The sequence below is a fragment of the Lathamus discolor genome, chromosome 3, assembly GCF_037157495.1.
Source record: "Lathamus discolor isolate bLatDis1 chromosome 3, bLatDis1.hap1, whole genome shotgun sequence".
Classification (NCBI taxonomy): domain Eukaryota; kingdom Metazoa; phylum Chordata; class Aves; order Psittaciformes; family Psittacidae; genus Lathamus; species Lathamus discolor.
Genome location: NC_088886.1, coordinates 144,621,605 through 144,627,604, shown reverse-complemented (window position 1 = coordinate 144,627,604; position 6,000 = coordinate 144,621,605).

Sequence of the window (6,000 nt, the reverse complement as noted above, 5' to 3'; positions counted from 1 at the left end):
TCAGCTTAGGACATGGGACATGATTGGGAACCTTCCAGAAAAAATCGAAGTTTTGTGTTCTGAAAACCTGAATTTCATTTGTCACCTCGTAGATAAATAAAGTTAGGAACATTTCTAACCAGCTCCAGACTTCTTAACTCTTTCTTCTTTTCATAAGAATGACTCACAGATTAATGAGAACTGGCTTACACTGATACAAAAAAAAGAGAAGAGTGATAAAATTCTAGATGAACACACAAAAGCAAGAGCTGATGAGGTAATTTCCTTCCCCCTGCCAACATCATACAGTCCTTTGCAGAATATTTCTGCTCTTTTGCCCTAATTTTTCCCATCTGATGTGTTTAGAATTTCAGATTTACAGTTTTTCACCTTTTCATCCCATTACAGCTTTTTTAACAGTAAAAAATTCTCTCCCACTACAGTGAGTCTGCTCCCATATTGCTCAGATTCTTGTTGAAGGTTTGGTAGCACTGGTTACACCCATGTTAGTTAGCCACTGCCTTCTGAAAGTAATTAGATACGTCTTACTGAATCATCTTAATCATTTTTGCTCTTTGAATTCCTTCCCTCCAATTTCCCATTAGGCTTTGTTACAGCCATAAATAATAAGAAGGATTTAATCCTGTTTCTCCATTTCCAACTTATCTTCATATAGCTCAAGACATAATCATAACATGGGGAGAAAAGCAGGTCCAGGAAGAGATGAAAGGAGCAGCATGATTCTGAATAAGCTGTAAACTTTTAGAAATAATAAAGGAGAAGGGCAGCTATGGAGCCCCTAAAGGAGCCATCCAGAGAAAACACCAGTGCTAAGACGTTTCACAGCAGAAAAATGACATTTAAGAGTGTCCAACAAACTAACTCTATGGGATAGTTAATAAGAAATGCAAAATGTGATAAAAGTTAAGGACAAGATATATTTAACTGTGGATTCCAGTGACATTTCAAAAGAAAAAACCCTTCTAAAATAAGGTGAGAATTTGGGGTTCATCTGTCCCCATGCTTCTGAAAACCTTTCCTGTATGAAAAGGCAACAAGGAGCTGTTGATGTAGGTTTTAACTGATGTTTGTTTATGCACATATTTATGTATTAGACACAGAGGATCTTGTGGGTCGGTTCAGGAAAGGTCAGGTTTTTCCCACTCATGTGCAGCTGGAGACTGTTCATTCCCTATCATTTGGGAACTCTTTGTTCATGCCCTCTGACTGGTGAGAGTCTGCAGGTGGCAAAAGCAGTGGGCACCTTTCTGGTGCATTTTTGAGCTGACACTTGTGTTTTGAGTGGGAAGGTAAACAGTTTCAGTGACATGATGCAGCTGTGTCCTTTATTTCACTCTCCAGGGTCCTAGAAACTACTGGAGTGTGTAACTAGGACATCAGATTTGGATTATTATCAGAAGCAATGGAAACAATTGAGATTTAGCACAAGAATATACATGATTACAGATAAACTGTAGTGACTGTACTTCACAAGGCAGCAATTCTATACTGTGTGGTAGCACTTCAACTTAGATTTCAACCATATTATGCCTTCTATGACATGTCTTCTGTGTGTCTTCTTTGACATGTTTGTATTGCTAGCCCTAATTCTTGTCTCCTGGCACAGCTGCAACACAGAGCTGTTGTACCTCCTAATGTGGAAAATGAAATAAAAAATATAGTAAAAGCTATAGAATTTGAAATGAAAACTTTAATCAATACAATGGAGATGTCAGGGCAGATGCTGTCTGTGAGATTGCTACCCCTGAATCCCAGAGCCAGTTTTGGTTCATATGCCTGGATGCTTCTCATCTCAAAGCTTTCTGCAAGAGCCGTTCAGGAGCTGCAGTGGACCTGTTAGCTGCAGTGTGGGAACTCACTGTTATTCACTTGGGCCTAAGTAAAGGTGTCTCTTACCTGCACAAAAGTACCTCAGAAATACCTAGGACACCCTCAAGACATAAGGACATTACTAGTAGCATGATTGTGGTGTGTGTGCTGGCATTGAAAGGCAAGTGATTATTTTAGCAGTTTACTTCCCTCTTTGGGAATGTTCATTCTCACTGTTCGATATTCATGCAGCATGTCTTGTCTTCTAGTTTCTTTGCTTATATAGCATATTAAGAATTATTCAGGATTCTTTCTGATTCAAGACATTTGGTAGAGGTTGGAATTTAGGTTCTGTCTTCTGCCTTTGAACACTGCCTTGTGAGTCGAATCAGGCAGAGGTGTGTGTCAACAGAGAATTGGCCTACAGTTGGCTGTCCTCTGTGTCCAGTCCCAATCTTAACAAGTTCTTATATGGAAAAGTATCTCGAAACACTCTTATAATGCACTTTGAATGGTGCTTGGTTCTTATACACCTTATATAACAATGTGAACCGAATACAGTATTCCAGGTGAGAGCATCATGTTTAACATAGCTTCGTGTCTGATTTTTTGTTCTGTTCCTTTGTACTATTTTAACTTTCTTCCATTTCTTGATAGCTGTTGAATGGTGTATTCACCATGACAGCAAGCTTTTTTTGGTTGGGATTAATTTAAAATTAAGCAGTGTTTATAGGGTGTTCAAATTATTCCTCCTGAAGCTGCCTTGCATTTGTTTTCTTTGTACCAGATGCTGGGACATTGTTGCTAATCTAAAATGTAATCTTTCTGCATTAGTATTGTCTGATTTTAGATATGCATCACATTTCACGGTGCTGCAGGTCTAAAATATTGTCTGTGTGTCCCTGTAGCACTGGGAATAGAACAATGAGCTTGCTTCACATTTACACTCTTGGAATTGTAAGCAGAACCTGATTGATTTCCTCCACAAAGTTAAGCTTGCATATTAACTTGGCTGAAGAAAAAGGTCACGTTGAAAGGCACAAATTAATCAGCTGGGACAGTGTCATTAACTATGCAGCAAGCACTGGCTGTTTCTGGAGCTCCTGTCATAACATTTTCTTTGGTACATCATATGCCATGCATGGGGATGATCAAAAAGAAGGTAGAGTGAGAATAACACTGAAAAGGTAGGAATATTTTGCCAGTGATTGAGCGCTTAGAGGTTCTCTGGACCACTGAATGTAGCCTCCAGGCGAAGAAAAGGTAAATGGCTTTAAACTGAAAGAGAGTGGATTTAGATTTGATATTAGGAAGGAAATTGTTCCCTGTGAGGGTGCTGAGGCGCTGGCACAGGGTGCCCAGAGAAGCTGTGGCTGCCCCATCCCTGGCAGTGCTCAAGGCCAGGTTGGACACAGGGGCTTGGAGCAAGCTGCTCTAGTGGAAGGTGTCCCTGCCCATGGCAGGGGGTTGGAACTGGGTGAGCTTTAAGCTCCCTTCCAACATGAACAGTTCTGTGATTCTAGGTAAGTTGTTGCTTTTGTGAAATGCAGGGGCAGGATCACAGTCTTACATTTCCTTAGATCGGTTTAGTTTTTATTGTTGATTTCTGTGGATTGTTCTTGCATTTGGGTTTTGTGCACGGCTCTGTTTCTGGTTTTAAGATGTATTCAGTTCATTGCCAACATGTTGGCAGTTGTGGTTGTGGTTCCTAACTGGAGCTATGTGACATGTTTGCGCCTGAAGGGGCAAATCAAAGTGATGTTTATCCAAAAATGTTACCGGGTTCAGCTTTGCCTGTCAACTCAAAGCCAATGTATGGTTGTTTTGTAAGGAGCTGATTTCCATTTTGCTCTTGCCTGAGTGTGTTCAACTTCCATTGGCTGTAAAGAGGGTCATGCAAGGTTGTTGAGGGACAAAACAAGCACTGCACAAACAAAATAGATAATGAGAGTGGGTTTCTGAAGATGATATTGTGCCATTCTGAAGATGTCCTTGGCTGTTCCAGAATGCTTAGATAGCAACAGTTGCCAGGAATGCTTTTATCATCCATGTTTGCCCAAGAGTCTGCAACCTTTCCTTTCAGATGCTGGCCTTACACGGTTTTCTGTGCCCTCGTCACCTCTTGGGTAGATTAGTGTAGTACATGGTATCTTGAGTAATACATTGCAGTCATTGGAAGCTTTGGCTGCTGTGGAAAGTGGTTGCTGGCCTATTTAAAGAGAATGATTCAAGTGTTCAAAGTCCTGAGCAGTTTGAATCTGGCATGACTTTGAAATCCTCTGTCTCGGTGACTTCTAACTGCAGAAGTTGATGTAACAGCAGTAGTACAGGCTGAGAGCCTCACATCCATCCTTTCCCTTCTTGAAACTGTGAGGGAGTTGGATACAAGGAGATCGGGAACCTTGAGCCAATAGACAAGATTAACTTTCATCTCTTGCACCTTCTGAGCTTTTGATTAGTGCATAATACTTTCCTGTTCTCAGATTTTCCTGCAGAAACTACTGATTTTAGTAAGAAGGAGCAGGAACCTCTACTGGGGAAATTCTGCAAAGAATTTAGTTTGGGCCTTTTCAGCAGGGGTTTCTAGGTTTGTAGGGGTGGCATGCCTGCTGCTTTGTGAGGATGGCTGTCAGGCAAAAGAATATGACATCGTGGTTAACCTTTTTGTCTTGTACTGCAAAAGTACATGCCTTAGGGCCCCCTTTTAAACATACATCCACATTTGGCTCCAGATTTGCATCATAAATCTATTTAATTTAGGCATAGAAATTAAATGTGGCATCTGTGCAGTACTGTAGTGTGCATTTCAGGTCACATTACATTCCAGAACCAAGCAGTAGAAAAAGCCTGGCTAGCAGTTTACCTGAAAATCATTGGATTATAGAATAGTTTGGGTTGGAAAGGACCTTAAAGCTCATCCAGTTCCAACCCCTGCCAGGGGAAGGGACACCTTCCACTAGAGCAGCTTGCTCCATGCCCCATCCAATCTGGCCTTGAGCACTTCCAGGGATAGGGCAGCCACAGCTTCTCTATTTTCTTCCCAATATCTAATCTAAATCTCCTCTCTGTGAGTTTAAAACCATTCCCCCTTGTCCTGTCCCTACAGGCCCTTGTAAAAAGTCCTCCAGATTTCTTCTCTTAGGTACTGTTGGTTTGAAAGCAGGGAAAGAAAGACAAGCACCTCTCTTTTCCACTACATACACCTGGACAGCTAGTCACCTTCTGGCTTAGGTATGCTCAAGGCATCTGAAAGGATCAGAAAGCACAGGAAGTTATACGTTAAAAATCCTGCGTTGGATCCCAAGGCATCAGCTGGAGCTGTAACTGTGTATTAGCTGTGCAAGGCTATCAGCATCTGCCAGCTGGCAGTAACTCAGGTACCTACAGGCTTAGAAATACATTACAGGAGGTCTTGGAGAAAGCACTGGTCCCTAACTGGTGAGCAGGGACCTAGAAAGTGACCAGTCCATAACCTAGTGCCCCAGCTCAGCTGTACCGGTTGAGAAGGGCCAGCCAAATACAGAAATATTACAAACAGAAGAGCCTACAATGAGGAGATTTAGCAGTGATTATAATGGCTCACCTAAAATTGTATTTTTGTCTATAAACTGTACCACATTGAGAGGAAATTATGGTATGTATCCACGTAAAACTTGTTCATACATAACATACAAGTACAGCTGCTTCCCTTCTTTGTAAGTGATAATCATATCTATCCAGTCATCCAAAGTCCTTGAAATTTCAAATACCCATAGGAAGACACAGTTTTAAGAGAACTACCTCACAAACTTCATTTTCTTTCCAGAAAAAATCCTCATAGTTGCAGAGTATAAAACACATGGATACACAGAAACATCTATTACAGGGAAAATACTTATGCCAGTAAGGTTATCAAAGGACCCAGAAATGGACCTAGCTTTCCAGCTGGCTTTGAAGCCATTTTACAATTGTTTCCTGTGATTTTTGACTGAGGATTAGGTGCCTCTGTGAATCTGGAAATCAAGCTGGGCATCTAGCTGTCTCTGAGTGCTCTAAATGCTGGACTTACATGCTTTCTGATGCTGGGCAGCTGCATCTTAGAGAAAGCAGCAGTAAGCTGGATTCTGAAAGTCTAAAATTAACCATTCAGAATTAGTGAGTGCTTCTAAACTATTGTTTTCTCTGCCTTAAGTCTTCAGAGATGCTGAGCCC